This window comes from Podarcis filfolensis, assembly GCF_964270895.1.
Source record: "Podarcis filfolensis genome assembly, contig: HAP1_SCAFFOLD_60, whole genome shotgun sequence".
NCBI classification, from domain to species: domain Eukaryota; kingdom Metazoa; phylum Chordata; class Lepidosauria; order Squamata; family Lacertidae; genus Podarcis; species Podarcis filfolensis.
In genome coordinates this window covers 50,329-67,104 of record NW_028149500.1, presented here as the reverse complement: position 1 = coordinate 67,104, position 16,776 = coordinate 50,329, and positions in this window count along the sequence as shown.

Genomic DNA, 16,776 nt, shown 5'->3' with positions numbered 1-16,776 from the left:
ATGAAATGGTGACCCCGGGGCTTACGGATTTTTTCAAAAAAAAAAATTCTGCCGGTTAACTTGTCGATGGCTGATTTCTTGTCCTGTGATAAAAAAACTTCTGTTTCGACCGCCAAACCTTTCAGGGGAGCATTTGCACCCGTTTGGCACCATTTTTGAGTGTATTGACGAAAGTCAGATTTTTGATGAAATTGTGACCCCGGGGCTTAGGCATTTTTTCAAAAAATAAAATTCTGCCGGTTAAGTTGTCGACGGCTGATTTCTTTTCCTGTGATAAAAAAGCTTTCTGTTTCGACCGCCAAACCTTTCAGGGGAGCATTTGCAACCGTTTGGCACCATTTTTGAGTGAATTGCCGAAAGTCAGTTTTTTGATGAAATTGTGACCCCGGGGCTTACGGATTTTTGCAAAAAAATAATTCTGCCGGTTAAGTTGTTGAGGGCTGATTTCTTGTCCTGTGAAAAAAGCTTTCTGTTTCGACCGCCAAACCTTTCAGGGGAGCATTTGCAACCGTTTAGATCCATTTTTGAGTGAATTCCCGAAAGTCCGATTTTTGATGAAATTGCGACCCCGGGGCTTACGGATTTTTTCAAAAAAAAAATTCTGCCGGTTAAGTTGTTGAGGGCTGATTTCTTGTCCTGTGATAAAAAGCCTTCTGTTTCGACCGCCAAACCTTTCAGGGGAGCATTTGCACCCGTTTGGCATCATTTTTGAGTGAATTCCCGAAAGTCCGATTTTTGATGAAATTGTGACCCCAGGGCTTACGGATTTTTTCAAAAAAGAATTTAAGCCGGTTAAGTTGTCGAGGGCTGATTTCTTGTCCTGTGATAAAAAGACTTCTGTTTCGACATCCAAATGTTTCAGGGGAGCATTTGCAACCGTTTAGCTCCATTTTTGAGTGTATTGACGAAAGTCAGATTTTTGATGAAATTGTGACCCCGGGGCTTACGGATTTTTTCAAAAAAAAAATTCTGCCTGTTAAGTTGTCGACGGCTGATTTCTTTTCCTGTGATAAAAAAGCTTTCTGTTTCGACCGCCAAACCTTTCAGGGGAGCATTTGCAACCGTTTGGCACCATTTTTGAGTGAATTGCCGAAAGTCAGTTTTTTGATGAAATTGTGACCCCGGGGCTTACGGATTTTTGCAAAAAAAAAATTCTGCCGGTTAAGTTGTTGAGGGCTGATTTCTTGTCCTGTGAAAAAAAGCTTTCTGTTTCGACCGCCAAACCTTTCAGGGGAGCATTTGCAACCGTTCAGCTCCATTTTTGAGTGAATTGCCGATAGTCAGATTTTTTATGAAATTGTGACCCCGGGGCTTACGGATTTTTTCAAAAAAATAATTCTGCCGGTTAAGTTGTTGAGGGCTGATTTCTTGTCCTGTGATAAAAAGCCTTCTGTTTTGACCGCCAAACCTTTCAGGGGAGCATTTGCAACCGTTTAGCTCCATTTTTGAGTGAATTCCAGAAAGTCCCATTTTTGATGAAATTGTGACCCCGGGGCTTACGGATTTTTTCAAAAAAAAATTTAAGCCGGTTAAGATGTCGAGGGCTGATTTCTTGTCCTGTGATAAAAAGACTTCTGTTTCGACATCCAAACGTTTCAGGGGAGCATTTGCAACCGTTTGGCACCATTTTTGAGCGAATTGCCGAAAGTCAGATTTTTGATGAAAGTGTGACCCCGGGGCTTACGGATTTTTTCAAAAAAAAAATTTCTGCCGGTTAACTTGTCGATGGCTGATTTCTTGTCCTGTGATAAAAAACCTTTCTCTTTCGACCGCCAAACCTTTCAGGGGAGCATTTGCAACCGTTTGGCACCATTTTTGAGTGAATTGCCGAAAGTCAGATTTTTGATGAAATTGTGACCCCGGGGCTTACGGATTTTTGCAAAAAAAAAAATTCTGCCGGTTAAGTTGTTGAGGGCTGATTTCTTGTCCTGTGAAAAAAAGCTTTCTGTTTCGACCGCCAAACCTTTCAGGGGAGCATTTGCAACCGTTTAGCTCCATTTTTGAGTGAATTGCCGAAAGTCAGATTTTTGATGAAATTGTGACCCCGGGGCTTACGGATTTTTTCAAAAAAAAATTCTGCCGGTTAAGTTGTCGAGGGCTGATTTCTTGTCCTGTGATAAAAAGCCTTCTGTTTTGACCGCCAAACCTTTCAGGGGAGCATTTGCAACCGTTTAGCTCCATTTTTGAGTGAATTGTCGAAAGTCAGATTTTTGATGAAATTGTGACCCCGGGGCTTACGGATTTTTCAAAAAAAAATTTCTGCCGGTTAAGTTGTCGATGGCTGATTTCTTGTCAGGTGATAAAAAAAATTCTGTTTCGACCGCCAAACCTTTCAGGGGAGCATTTGCACCTGTTTGGCACCATTTTTGAGTGAATTGCCGAAAGTCAGATTTTTGATGAAATTGTGACCCCGGGGCTTAGGGATTTTTTTAAAAATAAAATTCTGCCGGTTAAGTTGTCGAGGGCTGATTTCTTGTCCTGTGATAAAAAGCCTTCTGTTTTGACCGCCAAACCTTTCAGGGGAGCATTTGCAACCGTTTAGCTCCATTTTTGAGTGAATTGTCGAAAGTCAGATTTTTGATGAAATTGTGACCCCGGGGCTTACGGATTTTTTTTAAAAAAAAATTCTGCCTGTTAAGTTGTCGATGGCTGATTTCTTGTCCTGTGATAAAAAAACTTCTGTTTCGACCTCCGAACCTTTCAGGGGAGCATTTTCACCCGTTTGGCATCATTTTTGAGTGAATTCCCGAAAGTCCGATTTTTGATGAAATTGTGACCCCGGGGCTTACGGATTTTTTCAAAAAAAAAATTTCTGCCGGTTAACTTGTCGATGGCTGATTTCTTGTCCTGTGATAAAAAAAATTCTGTTTCGACCGCCAAACCCTTCAGGGGATCATTTTCACCCGTTTGGCACCATTTTTGAGTGAATTGCCGAAAGTCAGAATTTTGATGAAATTGTGACCCCGGGGCTCAGGGATTTTTTCAAAAAGAAAAATTCTGCCGGTTAAGTTGTCGACGGCTGATTTCTTTTCCTGTGATAAAAAAGCTTTCTGTTTCGACCGCCAAACCTTTCAGGGGAGCATTTGCAACCGTTTGGCACCATTTTTGAGTGAATTGCCGAAAGTCAGTTTTTTGATGAAATTGTGACCCCGGGGCTTACGGATTTTTGCAAAAAAAAAATTCTGCCGGTTAAGTTGTTGAGGGCTGATTTCTTGTCCTGTGAAAAAAAGCTTTCTGTTTCGACCGCCAAACCTTTCAGGGGAGCATTTGCAACCGTTTAGCTCCATTTTTGAGTGAATTGCCGATAGTCAGATTTTTTATGAAATTGTGACCCCGGGGCTTACGGATTTTTTCAAAAAAAAATTTAAGCCGGTTAAGATGTCGAGGGCTGATTTCTTGTCCTGTGATAAAAAGACTTCTGTTTCGACATCCAAACGTTTCAGGGGAGCATTTGCAACCGTTTGGCACCATTTTTGAGCGAATTGCCGAAAGTCAGATTTTTGATGAAATTGTGACACCGGGGCTTACGGATTTTTTCAAAAAAAAATTCTGCCGGTTAAGTTGTCGAGGGCTGATTTCTTGTCCTGTGATAAAAAGCCTTCTGTTTTGACCGCCAAACCTTTCAGGGGAGCATTTGCAACCGTTTAGCTCCATTTTTGAGTGAATTCCCGAAAGTCAGATTTTTGATGAAATTGTGACCCCGGGGCTTACGGATTTTTTTTTAAAAAAAATTCTGCCTGTTAAGTTGTCGATGGCTGATTTCTTGTCCTGTGATAAAAAAACTTCTGTTTCGACCTCCGAACCTTTCAGGGGAGCATTTTCACCCGTTTGGCATCATTTTTGAGTGAATTCCCGAAAGTCCGATTTTTGATGAAATTGTGACCCCGGGGCTTACGGATTTTTTCAAAAAAAAAATTTCTGCCGGTTAACTTGTCGATGGCTGATTTCTTGTCCTGTGATAAAAAAAATTCTGTTTCGACCGCCAAACCCTTCAGGGGATCATTTTCACCCGTTTGGCACCATTTTTGAGTGAATTGCCGAAAGTCAGAATTTTGATGAAATTGTGACCCCGGGGCTCAGGGATTTTTTCAAAAGGAAAAATTCTGCCGGTTAAGTTGTCGACGGCTGATTTCTTTTCCTGTGATAAAAAAGCTTTCTGTTTCGACCGCCAAACCTTTCAGGGGAGCATTTGCAACCGTTTGGCACCATTTTTGAGTGAATTGCCGAAAGTCAGTTTTTTGATGAAATTGTGACCCCGGGGCTTACGGATTTTTGCAAAAAAAAAATTCTGCCGGTTAAGTTGTTGAGGGCTGATTTCTTGTCCTGTGAAAAAAAGCTTTCTGTTTCGACCGCCAAACCTTTCAGGGGAGCATTTGCAACCGTTTAGCTCCATTTTTGAGTGAATTGCCGATAGTCAGATTTTTTATGAAATTGTGACCCCGGGGCTTACGGATTTTTTCAAAAAAAAATTTAAGCCGGTTAAGATGTCGAGGGCTGATTTCTTGTCCTGTGATAAAAAGACTTCTGTTTCGACATCCAAACGTTTCAGGGGAGCATTTGCAACCGTTTGGCACCATTTTTGAGCGAATTGCCGAAAGTCAGATTTTTGATGAAATTGTGACCCCGGGGCTTACGGATTTTTGCAAAAAAAAAAATTCTGCCGGTTAAGTTGTTGAGGGCTGATTTCTTGTCCTGTGAAAAAAAGCTTTCTGTTTCGACCGCCAAACCTTTCAGGGGAGCATTTGCAACCGTTTAGCTCCATTTTTGAGTGAATTGCCGAAAGTCAGATTTTTGATGAAATTGTGACCCCGGGGCTTACGGATTTTTTCAAAAAAAAATTCTGCCGGTTAAGTTGTCGAGGGCTGATTTCTTGTCCTGTGATAAAAAGCCTTCTGTTTTGACCGCCAAACCTTTCAGGGGAGCATTTGCAACCGTTTAGCTCCATTTTTGAGTGAATTGTCGAAAGTCAGATTTTTGATGAAATTGTGACCCCGGGGCTTACGGATTTTTCAAAAAAAATTTCTGCCGGTTAAGTTGTCGATGGCTGATTTCTTGTCAGGTGATAAAAAAAATTCTGTTTCGACCGCCAAACCTTTCAGGGGAGCATTTGCACCTGTTTGGCACCATTTTTGAGTGAATTGCCGAAAGTCAGATTTTTGATGAAATTGTGACCCCGGGGCTTAGGGATTTTTTTAAAAATAAAATTCTGCCGGTTAAGTTGTCGAGGGCTGATTTCTTGTCCTGTGATAAAAAGCCTTCTGTTTTGACCGCCAAACCTTTCAGGGGAGCATTTGCAACCGTTTAGCTCCATTTTTGAGTGAATTGTCGAAAGTCAGATTTTTGATGAAATTGTGACCCCGGGGCTTACGGATTTTTTTTAAAAAAAAATTCTGCCTGTTAAGTTGTCGATGGCTGATTTCTTGTCCTGTGATAAAAAAACTTCTGTTTCGACCTCCGAACCTTTCAGGGGAGCATTTTCACCCGTTTGGCATCATTTTTGAGTGAATTCCCGAAAGTCCGATTTTTGATGAAATTGTGACCCCGGGGCTTACGGATTTTTTCAAAAAAAAAATTTCTGCCGGTTAACTTGTCGATGGCTGATTTCTTGTCCTGTGATAAAAAAAATTCTGTTTCGACCGCCAAACCCTTCAGGGGATCATTTTCACCCGTTTGGCACCATTTTTGAGTGAATTGTCGAAAGTCAGAATTTTGATGAAATTGTGACCCCGGGGCTCAGGGATTTTTTCAAAAAGAAAAATTCTGCCGGTTAAGTTGTCGACGGCTGATTTCTTTTCCTGTGATAAAAAAGCTTTCTGTTTCGACCGCCAAACCTTTCAGGGGAGCATTTGCAACCGTTTGGCACCATTTTTGAGTGAATTGCCGAAAGTCAGTTTTTTGATGAAATTGTGACCCCGGGGCTTACGGATTTTTGCAAAAAAAAAATTCTGCCGGTTAAGTTGTTGAGGGCTGATTTCTTGTCCTGTGAAAAAAAGCTTTCTGTTTCGACCGCCAAACCTTTCAGGGGAGCATTTGCAACCGTTTAGCTCCATTTTTGAGTGAATTGCCGATAGTCAGATTTTTTATGAAATTGTGACCCCGGGGCTTACGGATTTTTTCAAAAAAAAATTTAAGCCGGTTAAGATGTCGAGGGCTGATTTCTTGTCCTGTGATAAAAAGACTTCTGTTTCGACATCCAAACGTTTCAGGGGAGCATTTGCAACCGTTTGGCACCATTTTTGAGCGAATTGCCGAAAGTCAGATTTTTGATGAAATTGTGACACCGGGGCTTACGGATTTTTTCAAAAAAAAATTCTGCCGGTTAAGTTGTCGAGGGCTGATTTCTTGTCCTGTGATAAAAAGCCTTCTGTTTTGACCGCCAAACCTTTCAGGGGAGCATTTGCAACCGTTTAGCTCCATTTTTGAGTGAATTCCCGAAAGTCAGATTTTTGATGAAATTGTGACCCCGGGGCTTACGGATTTTTTTTTAAAAAAAATTCTGCCTGTTAAGTTGTCGATGGCTGATTTCTTGTCCTGTGATAAAAAAACTTCTGTTTCGACCTCCGAACCTTTCAGGGGAGCATTTTCACCCGTTTGGCATCATTTTTGAGTGAATTCCCGAAAGTCCGATTTTTGATGAAATTGTGACCCCGGGGCTTACGGATTTTTTCAAAAAAAAAATTTCTGCCGGTTAACTTGTCGATGGCTGATTTCTTGTCCTGTGATAAAAAAAATTCTGTTTCGACCGCCAAACCCTTCAGGGGATCATTTTCACCCGTTTGGCACCATTTTTGAGTGAATTGCCGAAAGTCAGAATTTTGATGAAATTGTGACCCCGGGGCTCAGGGATTTTTTCAAAAGGAAAAATTCTGCCGGTTAAGTTGTCGACGGCTGATTTCTTTTCCTGTGATAAAAAAGCTTTCTGTTTCGACCGCCAAACCTTTCAGGGGAGCATTTGCAACCGTTTGGCACCATTTTTGAGTGAATTGCCGAAAGTCAGTTTTTTGATGAAATTGTGACCCCGGGGCTTACGGATTTTTGCAAAAAAAAAATTCTGCCGGTTAAGTTGTTGAGGGCTGATTTCTTGTCCTGTGAAAAAAAGCTTTCTGTTTCGACCGCCAAACCTTTCAGGGGAGCATTTGCAACCGTTTAGCTCCATTTTTGAGTGAATTGCCGATAGTCAGATTTTTTATGAAATTGTGACCCCGGGGCTTACGGATTTTTTCAAAAAAAAATTTAAGCCGGTTAAGATGTCGAGGGCTGATTTCTTGTCCTGTGATAAAAAGACTTCTGTTTCGACATCCAAACGTTTCAGGGGAGCATTTGCAACCGTTTGGCACCATTTTTGAGCGAATTGCCGAAAGTCAGATTTTTGATGAAATTGTGACACCGGGGCTTACGGATTTTTTCAAAAAAAAATTCTGCCGGTTAAGTTGTCGAGGGCTGATTTCTTGTCCTGTGATAAAAAGCCTTCTGTTTTGACCGCCAAACCTTTCAGGGGAGCATTTGGAACCATTTGGCACCATTTTTGAGTGAATTCCCGAAAGTCAGATTTTTGATGAAATTGTGACCCCGAGGCTTACGGATTTTTTCAAAAAAAAAATTCTGCCGGTTAACTTGTCGATGGCTGATTTCTTGTCCAGTGATAAAAAAAATTCTGTTTCTACCGCCAAACCCTTCAGGGGAGCATTTTCACCCGTTTGGCACCATTTTTGAGTGAATTGCCGAAAGTCAGATTTTTGATGAAATTGTGACCCCGGGGCTTACGGATTTTTTAAAAAAAAAATTTCTGCCGGTTAAGTTGTCGATGGCTGATTTCTTGTCCTGTGATAAAAAAACTTCTGTTTCGACCTCCGAACCTTTCAGGGGAGCATTTGCAACCGTTTGGCACCATTTTTGAGTGAATTCCCGGAAGTCCGATTTTTGATGAAATTGTGACCCCGGGGCTTACGAATTTTTTCAAAAAAAAAAATTCTGCCGGTTAAGTTGTCGACGGTTGATTTCTTTTCCTGTGATAAAAAAGCTTTCTGTTTCGACCGCCAAACCTTTCAGGGGAGCATTTGCAACCGTTTAACTCCATTTTTGAGTGAATTCCCGAAAGTCAGATTTTTTATGAAATTGTGACCCCGGGGCTTACGGATTTTTTCAAAAAAAAATTAAACCAGTTAAGTTGTCGAGGGCTGATTTCTTGTCCTGTGATAAAAAGACTTCTGTTTCGACATCCAAACGTTTCAGGGGAGCATTTGCAACCGTTTGGCACCATTTTTGAGTGAATTGCCGAAAGTCAGATTTTTGATGAAATTGTGACCCCGGGGCTTACGGATTTTTTCAAAAAAAAATTTCTGCCGGTTAACTTGTCGATGGCTGATTTCTTGTCCTGTGATAAAAAAAATTCTGTTTCGACCGCCAAACCCTTCAGGGGAGCATTTTCACCCGTTTGGCACCATTTTTGAGTGAATTGGCGAAAGTCAGATTTTTGATGAAATTGTGACCCCCGGGCTTACGGATTTTTTCAAAAAAAAATTTCTGCCGGTTAAATTGTCGATGGCTGATTTCTTGTCCTGTGATAAAAAAACTTCTGTTTCGACCGCCAAACCTTTCAGGGGAGCATTTGCACCTGTTTGGCACCATTTTTGAGTGAATTGCCGAAAGTCAGATTTTTGATGAAATTGTGACCCCGGGGCTTACGGATTTTTTCAAAAAAAAAATTCTGCCTGTTAAGTTGTCGATGGCTGATTTCTTGTCCTGTGATAAAAAATCTTCTGTTTCGACCGCCAAACCTTTCAGGGGAGCATTTGCACCCGTTTGGCATCATTTTTGAGTGTATTCCCGAAAGTCAGATTTTTGATGAAATTGTGAGCCCGGGGCTTACGGATTTTTTTTAAAAAAAATTTAAGCCGGTTAAGTTGTCGAGGGCTGATTTCTTGTCCTGTGATAAAAAGACTTTTGTTTCGACATCCATACGTTTTAGGGGAGCATTTGCAACCGTTTAGCTCCATTTTTGAGTGAATTGTCGAAAGTCAGATTTTTGATGAAATTGTTTCCCCGGTGCATACGGATTTTTTAAAAAAAAAAATTCTGCCGGTTAAGTTGTCGAGGGCTGATTTCTTGTCTTGTGATAAAAAGCCTTCTGTTTTGACCGCCAAACCTTTCAGGGGAGCATTTGCAACCGTTTAGCTCCATTTTTGAGTGAATTCCCGAAAGTCCGATTTTTGATGATATTGTGACCCCGGGGCTTACGGATTTTTTCACAAAAAAATTAAACCGGTTAAGTTGTCGAGGGCTGATTTCTTGTCCTGTGATAAAAAGGCTTCTGTTTCGACATCCAAACGTTTCAGGGGAGCATTTGCAATCGTTTTGCACCATTTTTGAGTGAATTGCCGAAAGTGAGATTTTTGATGAAATTGTGACCCCGGGTCTCAGGGATTTTTTCAAAAAAAAAAAAATCTGCCGGTTAAGTTGTCGACGGCTGATTTCTTTTCCTGTGATAAAAAAGCTTTCTGCTTCGACCGCCAAACCTTTCAGGGGAGCATTTGCACCCGTTTGGCATCATTTCTGAGTGAATTCCCGAAAGTCCGATTTTTGATGAAATTTTGACCCCGGGGCTTACGGATTTTTTTTAAAAAAAATTTAAGCCGGTTAAGTTGTCGAGGGCTGATTTCTTGTCCTGTGATAAAAAGACTTTTGTTTCGACATCCATACGTTTCAGGGGAGCATTTGCAACCGTTTAGCTCCATTTTTGAGTGAATTGTCGAAAGTCAGATTTTTGATGAAATTGTGACCCCGGTGCTTACGGATTTTTTCAAAAAAAAAATTCTGCCGGTTAAGTTGTCGAGGGCTGATTTCTTGTCCTGTGATAAAAAGCCTTCTGTTTTGACCGCCAAACCTTTCAGGGGAGCATTTGCAATCGTTTGGCACCATTTTTGAGTGAATTGCCGAAAGTGAGATTTTTGATGAAATTGTGACCCCGGGTCTCAGGGATTTTTTCAAAAAAAAAAAAAATCTGCCGGTTAAGTTGTCGACGGCTGATTTCTTTTCCTGTGATAAAAAAGCTTTCTGATTCGACCGCCAAACCTTTCAGGGGAGCATTTGCAACCGTTTGGCACCATTTTTGAGTAAAGTGCCGAAAGTCAGATTTTTGATGAAATTGTGACCCCGGGGCTTACGGATTTTTTTTTAAAAAAATTTAAGCCGGTTAAGTTGTTGAGGGCTGATTTCTTGTCCTGTGATAAAAAGACTTTTGTTTCGACATCCAAATGTTTCAGGGGAGCATTTGCAACCGTTTAGCTCCATTTTTGAGTGAATTGTCGAAAGTCAGATTTTTGATGAAATTGTGACCCTGGGGCTTAAGGATTTTTTCAAAAAAAAATTTCTGCCGGTTAACTTGTCGATGGCTGATTTCTTGTCCTGTGATAAAAAAAATTCTGTTTCAACCGCCAAACCCTTCAGGGGAGCATTTTCACCCGTTTGGCACCATTTTTGAGTGAATTCCCGGAAGTCCGATTTTTGATGAAATTGTGACCCCGGGGCTTACGAATTTTTTTTTTAAAAAAAATTTCTGCCGGTTAAGTTGTCGACGGCTGATTTCTTTTCCTGTGATAAAAAAGCTTTCTGTTTCGACCGCCAAACCTTTCAGGGGAGCATTTGCAACCGTTTAACTCCATTTTTGAGTGAATTCCCGAAAGTCAGATTTTTGATGAAATTGTGACCCCGGGGCTTACGGATTTTTTCAAAAAAAAAATTCTGCCGGTTAAGTTGTCGAGGGCTGATTTCTTGTCCTGTGATAAAAAGCCTTCTGTTTTGACCGCCAAACCTTTCAGGGGAGCATTTGCAACCGTTTAGCTCCATTTTTGAGTGAATTCCCGAAAGTCAGATTTTTGATGAAATTGTGACCCCGGGGCTTACGAATTTTTTCAAAAAAAAAAATTCTGCCGGTTAAGTTGTCGACGGCTGATTTCTTTTCCTGTGATAAAAAAGCTTTCTGATTCGACCGCCAAACCTTTCAGGGGAGCATTTGCAACCGTTTGGCACCATTTTTGAATAAATTGCCGAAAGTCAGATTTTTGATGAAATTGTGACCCCGGGGCTTACGGATTTTTTTTAAAAAAAATTTAAGCCGGTTAAGTTGTCGAGGGCTGATTTCTTGTCCTGTGATAAAAAGACTTTTGTTTCGACATCCAAATGTTTCAGGGGAGCATTTGCAACCGTTTAGCTCCATTTTTGAGTGAATTGTCGAAAGTCAGATTTTTGATGAAATTGTGACCCTGGGGCTTACGGATTTTTTCAAAAAAAAATTTCTGCCGGTTAACTTGTCGATGGCTGATTTCTTGTCCTGTGATAAAAAAAATTCTGTTTCGACCGCCAAACCCTTCAGGGGAGCATTTTCACCCGTTTGGCACCATTTTTGAGTGAATTCCCGGAAGTCCGATTTTTGATGAAATTGTGACCCCGGGGCTTACGAATTTTTTTTTTAAAAAAAATTTCTGCCGGTTAAGTTGTCGACGGCTGATTTCTTTTCCTGTGATAAAAAAGCTTTCTGTTTCGACCGCCAAACCTTTCAGGGGAGCATTTGCAACCGTTTAACTCCATTTTTGAGTGAATTCCCGAAAGTCAGATTTTTGATGAAATTGTGACCCCGGGGCTTACGGATTTTTTCAAAAAAAAAATTCTGCCGCTTAAGTTGTCGAGGGCTGATTTCTTGTCCTGTGATAAAAAGCCTTCTGTTTTGACCGCCAAACCTTTCAGGGGAGCATTTGCAACCGTTTAGCTCCATTTTTGAGTGAATTCCCGAAAGTCAGATTTTTGATGAAATTGTGACCCCGGGGCTTACGAATTTTTTCAAAAAAAAAAATTCTGCCGGTTAAGATGTCGACGGCTGATTTCTTTTCCTGTGATAAAAAAGCTTTCTGTTTCGACCGCCAAACCTTTCAGGGGAGCATTTGCAACCGTTTGGCATCATTTTTGAGTGAATTGCCGAAAGTCAGATTTTTGATGAAATTGTGACCCCGGGGCTTAGGGATTTTTTCAAAACATAAAATTCTGCCGTTTAAGTTGTCGACGGCTGATTTCTTTTCCTGTGATAAAAAAGCTTTCTGTTTTGACCGCCAAACCTTTCAGGGGAGCATTTGCAACCATTTGGCACCATTTTTTAGTGAATTCCCGAAAGACAGATTTTTGATGAAATTGTGACCCCGAGGCTTACGGATTTTTTCAAAAAAAAAAATTCTGCCGGTTAAGTTGTCGATGGCTGATTTCTTGTCCTGTGATAAAAAAAATTCTGTTTCGACCGCCAAACCCTTCAGGGGAGCATTTTCACCCGTTTAGCTCCATTTTTGAGTGAATTGTCGAAAGTCAGATTTTTGATGAAATTGTGACCCCGGGGCTTAGGGATTTTTTTTAAAAAAAATTCTGCCTGTTAAGTTGTCGATGGCTGATTTCTTGTCCTGTGATAAAAAAAACTTCTGTTTCGACCGCCAAACCTTTCAGGGGAGCATTTGCACCCGTTTGGCATCATTTTTGAGTGAATTCCGGAAAGTCCGATTTTTGATGAAATTGTGACCCCGGGGCTTACGGATTTTTTCAAAAAAAAAATTCTGCCTGTTAAGTTGTCGATGGCTGATTTCTTGTCCTGTGATAAAAAAACTTCTGTTTCGACCGCCAAACCTTTCAGGGGTGCATTTGCACCCGTTTGGCATCATTTTTGAGTGAATTCCCGAAAGAACGATTTTTGATGAAATTGTGACCCCGGGGCTTACGGATTTTTTCAAAAAAAAATTTAAGCCGGTTAAGTTGTCGAGGGCTGATTTCTTGTCCTGTGATAAAAAGACTTCTGTTTCGACATCCAAACGTTTCAGGGGAGCATTTGCAACCGTTTAGCTCCATTTTTGAGTGAATTGTCGAAAGTCAGATTTTTGATGAAATTGTGACCCCGGGGCTTACGGATTTTTTCAAAAAAAAATTTCTGCCGGTTAACTTGTCGATGGCTGATTTCTTTTCCTGTGATAAAAAAACTTCTGTTTCGACCGCCAAACCTTTCAGGGGTGCATTTGCACCCGTTTGGCATCATTTTTGAGTGAATTCCCGAAAGTCCGATTTTTGATGAAATTGTGACCCCGGGGCTTACGGATTTTTGCAAAAAAAAATTTAAGCCGGTTAAGTTGTCGAGGGCTGATTTCTTGTCCTGTGATAAAAAGACTTCTGTTTCGACATCCAAACGTTTCAGGGGAGCATTTGCAACCGTTTAGCTCCATTTTTGAGTGAATTGTCGAAAGTCAGATTTTTGATGAAATTGTGACCCCGGGGCTTACGGATTTTTTCAAAAAAAAATTTCTGCCGGTTAACTTGTCGATGGCTGATTTCTTGTCCTGTGATAAAAAAACTTCTGTTTCGACCGCCAAACCTTTCAGGGGTGCATTTGCACCCGTTTGGCATCATTTTTGAGTGAATTGCCGAAAGTCAGATTTTTGATGAAATTGTGACCCCGGGGCTTAGGGATTTTTTCAAAAAAAAAATTCTGCCGGTTAAGTTGTCGAGGGCTGATTTCTTGTCCTGTGATAAAAAGCCTGCTTGAGTGAATTCCCGGAAGTCAGATTTTTGATGAAATTGTGACCCCTGGGCTTAGGGATTTTTTTTTTTTAAAAAAAATTCTGCCGGTTAAGTTGTCGAGGGCTGATTTATTGTCCTGTGATAAAAAGACTTCTGTTTCGACATCCAAACGTTTCAGGGGAGCATTTGCAACCGTTTGGCACCATTTTTGAGTGAATTGCCGAAAGTCAGATTTTTGATGAAATTGTGACCACGGGGCTTACGGATTTTTTGAAAAAAAAATTCTGCCGACTTGTCGATGGCTGATTTCTTGTCTTGTGATAAAAAAAATTCTGTTTCGACCGACCGCCAAACCCTTCAGGGGAGCATTTGCAATCGTTTAGCTCCATTTTTGAGTGAATTGTCGAAAGTCAGATTTTTGATGAAATTGTGACCCCGGGGCTCACCGATTTTTTCAAAAAAAAATTTAAGCCTGTTAAGTTGTCGAGGGCTGATTTCTTGTCCTGTGATAAAAAGACTTCTGCTTCGACATCCAAACGTTTCAGGGGAGCATTTGCAACCGTTTAGCTCCATTTTTGAGTGAATTGTCGAAAGTCAGATTTTTGATGAAATTGTGACCCCGGGGCTTACGGATTTTTTCAAAAAAAAAATTCTGCCGGTTAACTTGTCGATGGCTGATTTCTTGTCCTGTGATAAAAAAAATTCTGTTTCGACCGCCAAACCCTTCAGGGGAGCATTTGCACCCGTCTGGCACCATTTTTGAGTGAATTCCCGGAAGTCAGATTTTTGATGAAATTGTGACCACGGGGCTTACGGATTTTTTCAAAAAAAAATTCTGCCGACTTGTCGATGGCTGATTTCTTGTCTTGTGATAAAAAAAATTCTGTTTCGACCGACCGCCAAACCCTTCAGGGGAGCATTTGCAACCGTTTAGCTCCATTTTTGAGTGAATTGTCGAAAGTCAGATTTTTGATGAAATTGTGACCCCGGGGCTCACGGATTTTTTCAAAAAAAAATTTAAGCCTGTTAAGTTGTCGAGGGCTGATTTCTTGTCCTGTGATAAAAAGACTTCTGTTTCGACATCCAAACGTTTCAGGGGAGCATTTGCAACCGTTTGGCACCATTTTTGAGTGAATTGCCGAAAGTCAGATTTTTGATGAAATTGTGACCCCGGGGCTTAGGGATTTTTTCAAAAAAAAAATTCTGCCTGTTAAGTTGTCGATGGCTGATTTCTAGTCCTATGATAAAAAAACTTCTGTTTCGACCGCCAAACCTTTCAGGGGAGCATTTGCACCCGTTTGGCATCATTTTTGAGTGAATTCCCGAAAGTCCGATTTTTGATGAAATTGTGACCCCGGGGCTTACGGATTTTTTTTTTTAAAAAATTAAGCCGGTTAAGTTGTCGAGGGCTGATTTCTTGTCCTGTGATAAAAAGACTTCTGTTTCGACATCCAAACGTTTCAGGGGAGCATTTGCAACCGTTTGACTCCATTTTTTAGTGAATGGCCGAAAGTCAGATTTTTGATGAAATTGTGACCCCGGGGCTTACGGATTTTTTCAAAAAAAAATTTAAGCCGGTTAAGTTGTCGAGGGCTGATTTCTTGTCCTGTGATAAAAAGACTTCTGTTTCGACATCCAAACGTTTCAGGGGAGCATTTGCAACCGTTTGGCACCATTTTTGAGTGAATTGCCGAAAGTCAGATTTTTGATGAAATTGTGACCTCGGGGCTTACGGATTTTTTCAAAAAAAAATTCTGCCGGTTAACTTGTCGATGGCTGATTTCTTGTCTTGTGATAAAAAAAATTCTGTTTCGACCGACCGCCAAACCCTTCAGGGCAGCATTTTCACCAGTTTGGCACCATTTTTGAGTGAATTGCCGAAAGTCAGATTTTTGATGAAATTGTGACCCCGGGGCTTAGGGATTTTTTCAAAAAAAAATTCTGCCGGTTAAGTTGTCGACGGCTGATTTCTTTTCCTTTGATAAAAAAGCTTTCTGTTTCGACCGCCAAACCTTTCAGCGGAGCATTTGCAACCGTTTGTCACCATTTTTGAGTGAATTGCCGAAAGTCAAATTTTTGATGAAATTGTGACCCCGGGGCTTACGGATTTTTTCAAAAAAAAAATTCTGCCGGTTAAGTTGTCGAGGGCTGATTTCTTGTCCTGTGATAAAAAGCCTTCTGTTTTGACCGCCAAACCTGTCAGGGGAGCATTTGCAACCGTTTAGCTCCATTTTTGAGTGAATTGTCGAAAGTCAGATTTTGATGAAATTGTGATCCCGGGGCTTACGGATTTTTTCAAAAAAAAATTTCTGCCGGTTAAGTTGTCGATGGCTGATTTTTTGTCCTGTGATAAAATAACTTCTGTTTCGACCGACAAACCTTTCAGGGGAGCATTTGCACCCGTTTGGCACCATTTTTGAGTGAATTCCCGAAAGTCCGATTTTTGATGAAATTGTGACCCCGGGGCTTACGGATTTTTTAAAAAAAAAAATTCTGCCGGTTAACTTGTTGAGGACTGATTTCTTGTCCTGTGATAAAAAGCCTTTTGTTTTGACCGCCAAACCTTTCAGGGGAGCATTTGCAACCGTTTAGCTCCATTTTTGAGTGAATTGTCGAAAGTCAGATTTTTGATGAAATTGTGACCCCGGGGCTTACGGATTTTTTCAAAAAAAAATTTCTGCTGGTTAACTTATCGATGGCTGATTTCTTGTCCTGTGATAAAAAAAATTCTGTTTCGACCGACCGCCAAACCCTTCAGGGGAGCATTTTCAACAGTTTGGCACCATTTTTTAGTGAATTGCCGAAAGTCAGATTTTTGATGATATTGTGACCCCGGGGCTTAGGGATTTTTTCAAAAAAAAATTCTGCCGGTTAAGTTGTCGAGTGCTGATTTCTTGTCCTGTGATAAAAAGACTTCTGTTTCGACATCCAAACGTTTCAGGGGAGAATTTGCAACCGTTTAGCTCCATTTTTGAGTGAATTGCCGAAAGACAGATTTTTGATGAAATTGTGACCCCGGGGCTTACGGATTTTTTCAAAAAAAAATTTCTGCCGGTTAAGTTGTCGATGGCTGATTTCTTGTCCTGTGATAAAAAAAATTCTGTTTCGACCGCCAAACCCTTCAGGGGAGCATTTTCACCCGTTTGGCACCATTTTTGAGTGAATTGCCGAAAGTCAGATTTTTGATGAAATTGTGACCCCGGGGCTTAGGGATTTTTTCAAAAAAAAAAAATT